Source organism: Mastigoproctus giganteus, chromosome 6 (genome assembly GCF_048544385.1).
Source record: "Mastigoproctus giganteus isolate SK-2022 chromosome 6, ASM4854438v1, whole genome shotgun sequence".
Lineage (NCBI taxonomy): Eukaryota > Metazoa > Arthropoda > Arachnida > Uropygi > Thelyphonidae > Mastigoproctus > Mastigoproctus giganteus.
In genome coordinates this window covers 235,593,919-235,607,030 of record NC_143580.1, presented here as the reverse complement: position 1 = coordinate 235,607,030, position 13,112 = coordinate 235,593,919, and the positions used below count along the sequence as shown (strand labels likewise).

Below are 13,112 nucleotides of genomic sequence, written 5' to 3'. Positions count from 1 at the left end.
CGATCAAATTTTTGTAAAAGGCTACTAATCATAGCTCCATGATCCAATTTCGTCCTTTTCTGTGCCTGTTTATTTTTGAAAAAATGTATCCCAGAGTTACGTCAAACTCTTCCTTGCTAATACCAAAACGGGAGATATTCCGAGTGAATACTTCACCTTTCTAGCAGGGATAAGGAGGTGATTATTCCCTTATATAAGGCAATGGTTAGGCCACATCTTGAATCTTGAGTACTGTATACAGGTCTGGAGGCCTCATTTCAAGAAGGATGTAGAGCTGCTGGAACGGGTACAGAGAAGGGCAACAAGATTAGTGAATGGAACAAAGGGTTGCTCTTATGAAGAAAGGCTTAAGTTTTGCAAATTACAGAGTCTGGAGACTAGGCACCGGCGAGGTGATCTGATAGAGGTGTATAAGGCTTTGAATGGTTTGAGCATGCTCAATGTCAATGCCAATGGGATTCTTCATCTTGCTCAGAATAATCAGCTCAGAGGGCATAAATTCAAATTGAGGAAGGACGGATGTCGGACAGATGTACGGAAATTTGCCTTTGGCCAGCGGGTGGTTGGTTGGTGGAACCGACTTCCATCACTTGTTGTTGAAGTTGATAGCCTAAACAAATTTAAAGCTCAACTGGACAGGTATTTCGAACGAACGGAGGGGTAAAATGGGAGTGGTGTGTTTTTTTTTTTTTGGCTGATGCTGAATAAGCTTGCTTTCTTGCATCATATGCCTCTACTAATGCTAATGCTATTCCTTTTCTTCTAAGTTCTGGCTAATAATCTGTAACTTTAATCTAGGTTCTACCATGATTTTTCATTCAGCCATGAAAAACCAGTCGCCACGCAAGAGGCGAAATTATAAATTACGGACCTTCCTCAGTGAAACTGCTAATCGATCGTTCCCAATCCGTGATCATTAACAGTCACACCAACAAGCTGTTGGGTCTTCTGACTCCTCGACTTCCCTTGTGATAGTGGACCTGTTGGTATGGTAGTTTTGGTACTGTCCCAGGCCCTTTGACTCTCCTTTACCCCATAGGAGTAGGGGAGAGCGGAAAAGGACCCTCTAGAAGTCTAGATTAAAGTTACAGATAATTAGCTAGAACTTAGAAGAAAAGGAATAGGTGAAGTATTCACTCGGAATATCTCCCGTTTTGGTATTAGCAGGGAAGAGTTGGACGTGACTCTGTGATGCTTAGTGTACGACCAAGCTGTATGGTAATTTAGCCACTGATTATAAAGCGTTAGTACATTGTCTGGAAATTCCGTGTATTCTGCTGTCAATTTACCTATTAATAGGATGAATCCAAAATCTGTAACTTTAATACAATCCACAAAAGTTCTTTTCCTCCTTACGGTAATCCGTTCAGTTCTTTTCCTCCTTACGGTAATCCGTTCAATTCTTTTCCTACACGGTATGGGTGAATTGTATAGTTCCTGCTACTTATTAGCAATTACTGCGCCCGGATACAACAAATGCTGAGAAGTGGCTAGAACCTCAATCTTTATTATTATAATTAGTTTCTGTATTGATCTTTGTTTCAATTATATTCATCTCGATAGCCGCTGGCTAGAGAATCTAAAGTCCAACAGATTACATTAAAAAGTGTATATTATTATGTCATCGGCACTCATGTTATCAAGTAAAATCGCTAATACAAGTGAAGCACAAGGTGATATTTTTTGACAATTTAGCCCTTATAGAAAATTCAGTTCAAATATTCTTTAAAATATCCCATAACATCAACCTCCTTTCAGTTTCCTCTGCTAATCAAGACACAGTCTGTGTACTTTGAATTTGTTGTTTTAGTCAACGTATTCAACTTTTCCTTTAATTTACAATGTTATAAGATGAAGAATATCCTTTTTATTAGGATCTTCTCTATCTTTAAACGGCCTCCAATGAACAAGGGGATGCCAGTAGTGCAAGTGGCTGCAATACACTCAATATTATAAGGTTTTTTTTGTTAGGTCTTTTTATCAGGTCTTAGTCTTTTTCTGTTGGGTGTATATTATTACGCCGACAAGGAATCTTGGGGAGTAAGGATCAAAAAGTAGAGCCATTACGTATTTATGTTTGTTTGTTTGTTATTTAGGAGCATTAGCAACTAAGGCCATATTGTTCCAGGGATATGCGGTGGTCATGGGCTCGAACTCGGTCTAATCAAGAAGCGTGTGCTACTCACTGCTGCTCCTGCCCACCTGGCTATGGAGTCGTCTTACATATTTATGGGCTGTCCTTTAAATATTCTCGTTTATTTATAATTTCTGGTAAAAGTACTTTATGTACTGAAAGTAAACAGAGCTAGGTCATCTCTGTAGGAACAATAATTATTAATTGACAGACTAAATATGCACGTATTTTATTATACATCAAAAGTGGGATCATATCAAATATGTTATAGAATAGGCCGATGTGAGGTATATAATAGGTGCAGTGTCACACAGCTCCACACTTGGATATTCCCCAGATAAAATATTTCACTTCGCGAGAAATCATTTTCACGTCCGCATGCAGAGGGAATGATTCTGTCATCCAGCATCAAATAAAAACACACCTCAGACTTATTTTGGAATTTACTGCAGAAAGAGGCAGTTTATTATGATTACAAAACTTATATAAATAATAATAAATACAATACAGTATTTATTTCTAATAATAAACTTTTTCACATCAAAGAACTTGACAAGGAGTGGTCAACTCCTTATCAACCAGTTAAAGACAGTAAATAGTAACAGATATTTATTTAAAGTATACCCAGTAAAATAAAATAAAATAAAATATTTCCAGAAGCTTTCGGAACTCGTGTCCCTTTCTCAACTGACAGAATTTTTTAAATACATTACAAGCAAACTGTGGCACGTTACTCATTCGTCATTGTTGTAGCACGGACGTGTGCTGCCTTGCGCCAGTGATCATCCATCAATAAAACGGTTGTCTCCAGGATTGGATGTATACGCATGCCTTTCTGGCGATTTAATGCCTTAGGGTTGTTCATTATGTTTAGTGACTCTAGCCATAGGCGGTGGCGAAAGTGTCGCGCGTGGTCCACTATCTCAAAGTCGCGCTTGGGGTCAAGATCGTGGTTGGTAGCCCAAAAATGTTCTGCAAGCGCGGACTGGTCAGTTTCGGCAAGCCGGATTGCTCTGTCGTGTTCCGTGAGGCGATCCTGGAGACGTCTCGATGTCTCACCTACGTAGCAACTGTTACAGGCCCTACAGGTGATACGGTACACTACATTGCTGCGTAAGACAGGTGTGACAGGGGTCTTCACACTGGAGACAAGTGAACGTAGGTTCCTACCTGGTAATTGTACACATTTTATGTTGTAACTTCTCAGGATCTTCGAGATACGTCCTGACACTCCTGGATAGTACGGAATGTAGGCGGATGATATGCCGACTTGCTTCGGAGGTCTTGGGTTGGAAGTAAGCTCTTGTGCCTGTAACAAGCATCTGTTTAGTACATGGGATGGATAACCGCATCTGGTTAAGTCCGCCTTCACACGGGAGATCTCGTTACGTCTAATTGTGTCGGTGCTGGAATGGCTCCAGGCCCTGGAGAACAGGGTGCGGGCAGTGCTATTGAGATGGCTTGGAGCGTGGCCGGACCCGTAGTTGGTGAATTGACCGCACCACATGGGTTTGCGGTATACTGAGGTCTCTAGATGTGGGCCTACGCGATGCACTAGCACGTCCAGAAACGGGAGCGAACCGTCCACCTCTGATTCTACGGTAAACTTGATGAAATTGGATAGAGAGTTGAGGTATTCTAGTAGTACCGTTTCAGAACCACGTGGTATTATGGTAAAAATATCGTCGACATATCTACACCACGTTGTAATAGGTGTAGGTGGGTTCTGGTGTATCTGCTTCTCCAGATCTTCCATGGCGATGTTAGCTACTACGGAACTGACAGGGGCACCCATAGCAGTGCCATGTACTTGTTTGTAGAGTGAGTCTTCAAAGGTGAAGATGCTGCTAGAGAGGCATAGGTTGAGGGCGGTACAGATGTCATCAGTGGATAGTGACGTCCTGGATTGGAGGCTTAAGTCGCTCTCAAGGAGCCTTCTGGCGCAGTGCACGGCCTGTTGGACGGGAATCGAGGTGAATAAAGAAACCACGTCAAATGATGCCATGACAGAGTTATCAGGGATTGAAATGTCCTTAATGGTGTTAATGAATTCACTGCTGTTTTTAACGGTGTGAGATGTATTACCTATAAGAGGCGAGAGGAGGCTCGCGATGTGTTTGGACAGTTCATACGTTGGGGCACTGCAGCAAGACACTATAGGTCTGAGAGGAATACCCGGTTTATGGATCTTTGGTAATCCGTAGAATTGTGGTAGTTGACAGCCAGTACCACGCAGAAGATGGTGAGTCGCGGTCGGGATCTTCTTATCTTTAAGCCATGCGTGGACAAGTTTATTAACATTTGCTTCCAGACGTTTCAAGACTTTAACGGGAGGATCAGGTAGAGGTTCATATACGTTAGGATCGAGTAATAGGGCCAAGGCTTTCTCTCGGTAGGCTGATCGGTCCAGCACAACAGTCCGGCGCCCTTTATCCGCAGGAAGTACAACGATGGAGTTGTCTTTTCTTATAGATGACAGGGCGGCACGTTGGCGGTGGTTGAGGTTTGAGCACGTTTTTCGAGTGTTGCGGAGGACTGCGGCAGTCTTGAATCGGATCTCGTTGGCAGTTTCTTCGGGAAGGTTGGTAATACTGGCTTCTATGCCCATAGCGAGCTGTGTGATGGGAGGTTTCGATGGTATAACGGCGAATTTCATACCGTTTGATAAAACACTCAGCTGCTCGTTGGACAGTTGTCCAACGAGTGTTGCCGCAGTCCTCCGCAACACTCGAAAAACGTGCTCAAACCTCAACCACCGCCAACGTGCCGCCCTGTCATCTATAAGAAAAGACAACTCCATCGTTGTACTTCCTGCGGATAAAGGGCGCCGGACTGTTGTGCTGGACCGATCAGCCTACCGAGAGAAAGCCTTGGCCCTATTACTCGATCCTAACGTATATGAACCTCTACCTGATCCTCCCGTTAAAGTCTTGAAACGTCTGGAAGCAAATGTTAATAAACTTGTCCACGCATGGCTTAAAGATAAGAAGATCCCGACCGCGACTCACCATCTTCTGCGTGGTACTGGCTGTCAACTACCACAATTCTACGGATTACCAAAGATCCATAAACCGGGTATTCCTCTCAGACCTATAGTGTCTTGCTGCAGTGCCCCAACGTATGAACTGTCCAAACACATCGCGAGCCTCCTCTCGCCTCTTATAGGTAATACATCTCACACCGTTAAAAACAGCAGTGAATTCATTAACACCATTAAGGACATTTCAATCCCTGATAACTCTGTCATGGCATCATTTGACGTGGTTTCTTTATTCACCTCGATTCCCGTCCAACAGGCCGTGCACTGCACCAGAAGGCTCCTTGAGAGCGACTTAAGCCTCCAATCCAGGACGTCACTATCCACTGATGACATCTGTACCGCCCTCAACCTATGCCTCTCTAGCAGCATCTTCACCTTTGAAGACTCACTCTACAAACAAGTACATGGCACTGCTATGGGTGCCCCTGTCAGTTCCGTAGTAGCTAACATCGCCATGGAAGATCTGGAGAAGCAGATACACCAGAACCCACCTACACCTATTACAACGTGGTGTAGATATGTCGACGATATTTTTACCATAATACCACGTGGTTCTGAAACGGTACTACTAGAATACCTCAACTCTCTATCCAATTTCATCAAGTTTACCGTAGAATCAGAGGTGGACGGTTCGCTCCCGTTTCTGGACGTGCTAGTGCATCGCGTAGGCCCACATCTAGAGACCTCAGTATACCGCAAACCCATGTGGTGCGGTCAATTCACCAACTACGGGTCCGGCCACGCTCCAAGCCATCTCAATAGCACTGCCCGCACCCTGTTCTCCAGGGCCTGGAGCCATTCCAGCACCGACACAATTAGACGTAACGAGATCTCCCGTGTGAAGGCGGACTTAACCAGATGCGGTTATCCATCCCATGTACTAAACAGATGCTTGTTACAGGCACAAGAGCTTACTTCCAACCCAAGACCTCCGAAGCAAGTCGGCATATCATCCGCCTACATTCCGTACTATCCAGGAGTGTCAGGACGTATCTCGAAGATCCTGAGAAGTTACAACATAAAATGTGTACAATTACCAGGTAGGAACCTACGTTCACTTGTCTCCAGTGTGAAGACCCCTGTCACACCTGTCTTACGCAGCAATGTAGTGTACCGTATCACCTGTAGGGCCTGTAACAGTTGCTACGTAGGTGAGACATCGAGACGTCTCCAGGATCGCCTCACGGAACACGACAGAGCAATCCGGCTTGCCGAAACTGACCAGTCCGCGCTTGCAGAACATTTTTGGGCTACCAACCACGATCTTGACCCCAAGCGCGACTTTGAGATAGTGGACCACGCGCGACACTTTCGCCACCGCCTATGGCTAGAGTCACTAAACATAATGAACAACCCTAAGGCATTAAATCGCCAGAAAGGCATGCGTATACATCCAATCCTGGAGACAACCGTTTTATTGATGGATGATCACTGGCGCAAGGCAGCACACGTCCGTGCTACAACAATGACGAATGAGTAACGTGCCACAGTTTGCTTGTAATGTATTTAAAAATTCTGTCAGTTGAGAAAGGGACACGAGTTCCGAAAGCTTCTGGAAATATTTTATTTTATTTTATTTTACTGGGTATACTTTAAATAAATATCTGTTAAACTATGGACCCCAGTACTCCAGGCCCATTTGTCACTATTCTGTCACTAGTAAATAGTAATATTTTTAAAAAATATTTTAATATGTATGAAGCTTTATGTGCATGAGCCTTCGTGGGTAGCACAGTTAGTAGGGCCGTCATCCTCCCCACACCGGGTGGAAAACACCTGAGTTCCCTCAATGAAGAATTTTTATGGGCCTTTTTTCACAACGTGGCTGAGTTAGTCGGTCTCAGGTGGGGGTAGCATGGTTTTTTTCTCCTGTAAACTCGGGTTTTTCGTCCAGCTAACAGAAAATCTACCTCAGAATACACGCAATGTACAGACAATATGTACAGACAAAACAATATGGCCTTAGTCGCTGGTACTCCTGAACCCTACTAAAACAAACAACAAATCTTATGTGCACAATTGTTAATAAATATATAAGTTAACAAGAATGTTAATTATTTTATCAATGCAACAGATCAACAACATGGTCTTGAAAATATCTGGGCATGAGGTGTCCCACCTCTATTTATAGTTTAAGGTAATATAACATACCATCACTATTATTTGCAAACAAAAGTGTCAGTGCAATGAAACTACAATAGTACGAAATAAAATCTTTAAAATAAATATTTCTTATGGTTACAAAAAGTCAAAAAGAAAAAAAAATAATTAAAAATCAAAAGAGAAAAAAAAAAGCTGTTTTTTTTTTTTTTTTTCTTGAAGTCATCAGAGGGAAAGTTCGCAGAAAATTTTGGGAATCTATGCATGCATCACCGAAAAACTTAGTTTTACTATGTATATTATCATTGCATCTGCTTGTATTTGCTTCCCTCTCCACCCCCCTATTCGAAACTAATTTACAGCGGTTTAGCATAGGTTTATTTGGAATGCAGACGCTTTGTGCGCTTTATTTCGTGTTCAGCCCCCTAAGACGATTATTAAAGTTAAATTGCATCATGCTTTACGTGCCTACGAAATTGCAGGTGGTTGCGGTGCTTGAATATCACCACATAGCTGCGTCCCACTGCGTCAGTTCTGGAGCTTTGTTGAATCCCTGGAAATGCCCTCTTGCGGTTATTAAAGGGTGCGTTGTCAAAGTCTTGGAGCATCAATTTAGCTTTGTGTAAGACCTCATTGCATGCTGTAGTTTGCATTTGTGTATTGGGCAATGCTGAAGTTTTGCATCCCTCACTTTCATTTTCCGTATTATTACTTTTCCCGAGTCTCAATAGCAGCATGTGGAGAGCAACCCGGACGATCCTTGTTGCTCCTTTCCTGTTTTGGATAGTTGCCATTGACCTTCGGAACTGCATAACGCGAAAAAATTCGAATCAATATTGCCCGGGTTCTGGGCTCAAAGCCCGGCCAAGTCCTCCGCGGACAGCTACTCGCCGGCGCCGGATAACGCAACAGAGATGACGGATAGTTTTGAAAGATGCGGCTGCGATTGGAATGTCGGAGATTTTACCTATGAGTAAAGGAGTGCCCCGCAAACACCGGCAGTAGGTGGGTTTCCAGAACGCAGGATGAGCGTGCACACCTCCGAGGCGTGGAAGTAGCTGCGGGCAGCGGTATGTTCGAGTGACATACTGAACGTGCTACGTTATTAGACCTTGACAGTTCATATAACTTCAGGTATTTAAGCAAATGGTAATCATTTTCCATGCAGTTTTGAGTGCACTTGCTTCCACAATATACAGGGTCCTTATAAAGTACTTGTGAAGTTTTAAATTTTCATAACATCCGTTCTATACATGATAAAATCAATCTGTAAAATGGGTAAGTGAAAGAATTTATTACAGTTTTACATACATTTATTCTTGGGATTTTATTGATTTCCGTGGACTTGCAATAAATGATTATTCTACAGATGCCTCACTTACACTTGGCCTTCCAGATCGTGGTTTACATTGATGGAACCTGTTTCTTCAAACTTTTTCATCAGTTAGTTATGGAATTCCTGTGTGGTGCATCTTTGTTGTAATGGGTTCTAAATCTTTATTGTATTGCCATTACAGACTTTAACTTGGCCAACCACAGCACACACAATTTAATTTTTCTTCTATTGAAACGATTTGGTCAAGCCTAATACTGAAAAAATAATAATAAAATTTTTGCTAAACTACAATATAAAATAAATGATTCCTTAGTACATGCTAAACTTCACTAAATTACATTTACAACATTTTTTACAGATTGATTTTATCGTGTATAGAACGAAAGTTATGAAAATTTAAAACTGCACAAGGATTTTATAATGACCCTGTATTTTACTTAGATTTTATTTTACTTAAAACCGAAAAAGCCCAAGGCATAGACAATTTGAATGTAGAACTATTTAAATATGGTGGCACCTTATTAAAAAATGCACTACTAAAAATATTTAACATCATATGGCATAAGCAACAGATACCCAAAGATTAGGAAACAGGAGGAGTAATCAATTCACACAAAAAAGGCTCCAGAAATAACTCTAACAACTACAGAGGGATAACTGCTATCAACTGCTTCAAAGCTATACTCTAATATACTAAAGAATAAACTTAATAAATGCAGTGAACAATTCTTAGAAGAAGAACAATGTGGGTTTAGAAAAGGGAGAAGTACAATAGATGCCATTTTCTCATTACAACAAATTTTGGAGAAAAGAAGAGAATTTAACCTACCAACATTTCTGCTGTTTATTGATTATGAACAAGCATATGACAATGTAAACTGGGAAAAACTTTGGCAGATTCTACATGAAGAAAATATCTCAACCCAACTCCGGAAAGCGATACAAAGCCTATATGAAAAATCAAGTCTGCATAAAATATTCTAATGGCCAACTATCAGATCCAATTAACACCAATAAAGGAGTCAAACAAGGATGTGGACTATCACCAAATTTATTTAATATTCAGATGAATAAAATTAACAAACAATTAACAACGGAATACAGTTGAACAACGGGAATAAAATCCAAATTGTATTATATGCTGATGATCAAGTTATAATCGGAAGATGAACTACAGATAGCAGCTAATGAACTGAATAAAATAGGCAAAAAGTACGAGATGAAAATCTCCACCTCAAAAACAAAATCAATGGATTTATGAGGAAAAAAACATACAAAGAGTCAAAATTGTTATTGATGACAAAATAACAGAACAAATATCTGATTTCACCTATTTGGGAAATTTAATATCAAATGAAGGGAAAGACATACACAATAAACTACAAAAATATAATGAAATGAACGGAACGATTAAACACCAAAACAAATGACAACTGAAACAAAATTACGACTGCACATCACTTCAAAACCAGCCCTCTTCTACAGCTGTGAGACTTGGGTCATAAATAAGAAAGATGCACACAAAATAGAAGCAGCACGAATGAGATTTTTAAAGGCTAATTTTGGGATCCGGTCTGGGTTCATTCTTTCTATGTGGCTGATCCATTTTTTTTTCTGATACCGTTTTATGTCATATAATATGTTATCTACTTTTAATTTCTCGCGAATATCTAAATTTTTTTTAGATGATCTACTCTTTATTAGGCTTTACAAGAGTAGATCATACAAGATGATCTACTCTTGTAAAGCCTAATAATGGTCTTAACTACAAACCTACAGGCAAGAGATGTGGGTCGACCAAGACAACGATGGCGAGGTCAAGATTACCTCCAAGAACTACAACAGAACAGGTCTTTTTAAAAAAGACCTAAGCCGGACCATGATGATGATGGTGATTTATTTTATTGTATTGTACTTGGAGAGCTTTAACGTCAAGTTGCAAACTTTATTTTGTCAACAAAGCATTATTTGCAATATAATGAATTTGAAAATTTTACCTTGTAGTTAACTCGACCGCCAGTAATCAAGAAAGTGGTTGTATCGCATACAAACTAAACCCCCCCCCACACTTTCTTAGAAAATTCGGAGGAAAGTAGTCCGATGTGTGTGTGTTGTGTTGTAAATTATAATTAAAATTATAAAATTTTAATTTATAATACATACATACATCCAATATTTTTTCTATCTGTTGCGCAATTGCTTACCTTTCGTTGTCTGGATAAGTGAATGCTATGCTAGTCTGTTGTTCCAACAAGAAGTGTGAATTATTAAACGTCATAAGAGTAAATTCCTAGGGTATGTAAGAAGTTAAAAGATGGATATTAGAAGACGCGTTCATGTGAGAGCAAGACAATGTCTTTATAGTGTAAAGAAAGTAAATAATTTCTCGGCACAGAAATGAAGTGGTTCTCTATCGCAAATATTCTTGGTGCTTGTTCTGTTCACTTGTGGAATTGTATAGACGATGAGAAAACTACGCTGGTGGTTCTCGATCGATTCTTTCATTTATGCATATACAAATGGATTTTAATATCAGAGGAGCCGGAATTTCACAGAAAAAGTCTTAACAAAATACGTATTGAATAAAAGAAAGTGAAGACAATTGTACTGTATTACTTTGCCAGTTCGTAATAAGCAGGTCTCGTAAATGCCTTCACTTGTTTTTTAAAGTAGAGAAATAAAGTTTACGATTCTACCAAATAGTGTTTTTACATTGAAGTTTTAATATCTAAAGGGGAATGTGTAGGGGCCAGAAGATATTGCCATATGTGTTGCCTGTTAAAACTTCTTATAAAGTTGTGTGTGTGTGGTCGAGGTACCAATAGATGTATAATATCCATATTTAGTATACCTATTTATTTATTGCTGAAAAATTGATCGTATTTGTGGTCTTTCTTGAAGAAAAAAAAAATGGAAGTCAAGGTGCTTGCAGTCTTTCTTGAAGAAAAAAAAATGGAAGTCAAGGTGCTTGCAGTCTTTCTTGTTCATGGAAGGCACAAACCAAAATATCTTGTTTCTTCTTCCATTTCCCCTCACTTCAATTTGTTATTTTTCTGTTTAGTTCTCATTTATCTTCCCCTTTCCTTGCCATCATTACTGCTATTTTCTCCCATACATCAAACTGTTCTCATATAAATTTAAAACAATCTTATAAATGTATAACATATCCTCTAGAATCCAACATTTAAGCATTTATTTTTTATTGATTTTTTATTTAGTTATTACAAGTGCCATCTGTACATGTGTATTAAAAATTTTATAACGTGCATTAGACTTGCATGAACATATGCACTTACTATAACAAAGACACTTCTGGAATATGGGAAAGAAATGCTTCACTTTCAGAAGTTACTGAACATACCCCTTTGTAATACTATGTAAGCATTTTCTAATGTTAGGTGTAGGTATTAATAAAGCCAAATTTATGCAAGAAAGCCTAACTAAAGCTGTATATGAGAGAATAATAGTCTTTTTGTAATTACGATATTAGCAAAATTCCTGTGCATCAGAGATAAATCGCCACAGGTAGTCTTGGTGGCTTGTCTAAAATGTTGAATTCTAAAATTACTCAACCATGGTTGGCAATGGCAGCAGTGCAAGTGCAGTAGTGGCTGATAGTGGTAAAATAAATAATCAAAAAAAAATATATTTTTTTGTTTGAATATTGCTTTTTCTAAATATTTAAATTAGATAAAGGTTTGTGTAATCACTTAATTTCAATTTATTATAATTAAAATTTTAATTATAATTATATGATGGTTTGTTGATTGCTGGAACAAACTTCAATCTGTTATTGTGAAATGTGTTATTGTTGATAGGTTAAATAAATTCAAGGAAGAACTAGACAAAGTTTTGGAGCAAATGGATGAGTGAAATGGGAAGATTTTTTTTTCTTTTTTGTTGGCTGTTTCAGTATAAGCTGGCTGTCTTGCGTCATATGCCTCTACTAATGCGAAATCAAAGAACAGCATTAAGAGTGAAGAACAATGAGCACATTAGTTCATCAATTTGATGTAGCCTGCATATTTCAAATGTTTCTGAAATAAAAAAAAAAACTCAAAAATATTTAGGCATAAGGAACACACTGATAGCTTTTATGTTCATTATAAATAACTTTAGTTATGTTTGCCTTCCCAACAGAAGGATGTTTTTGACTGATAGCTGTGGGATGAGGGCACTTATTTGCCAGAGCCAGTGAACAGTTTCGTGTTCCCTTACAGGTTTTTAATTGATTTCAAGTTTTGTACAAAATAAATATGTACGGAGTATAAATTTCATTATGCAAAGTTCCATGAGAGTATGAGGCCTAGTACAGTTTTGCTGAGGAAAGAATAGGGCAAATAACTAACTCTGCTATAGGACCTCAGGACTTAACACTTTTGTGTATGATATATGATTGGATCATGCTAGATCCTGTGGCCTTTATATGTTAGCCAGAAGACATTTACCAGAAGGTCTCAGAATTGCATATTAAGTATTGAGGTGTAGCCAATTGTGTGTGT

At 39.4% G+C, this 13,112-nt stretch overlaps 1 protein-coding gene across 2 annotated transcripts in view; it reads left to right on the top strand.

Annotated features, from left to right (window-relative positions):
• The window catches only part of LOC150085100 (protein dispatched homolog 1-like), a 135,897-nt gene that overhangs the window by 44,375 nt on the left and 78,410 nt on the right, over positions 1 to 13,112 (top strand). Inside the window, exon 1 of one of the 2 annotated variants that reach the window (XM_090375773.1) lies at positions 8,241 to 8,408. The exons of the other annotated variant lie outside the window; for it this stretch is intronic. The gene's annotated coding sequence lies outside the window, so the exon portion shown is untranslated. Of the gene's footprint in view, positions 1 to 8,240; positions 8,409 to 13,112 lie in introns of those variants that run through there. 2 annotated transcript variants of the gene reach the window in all.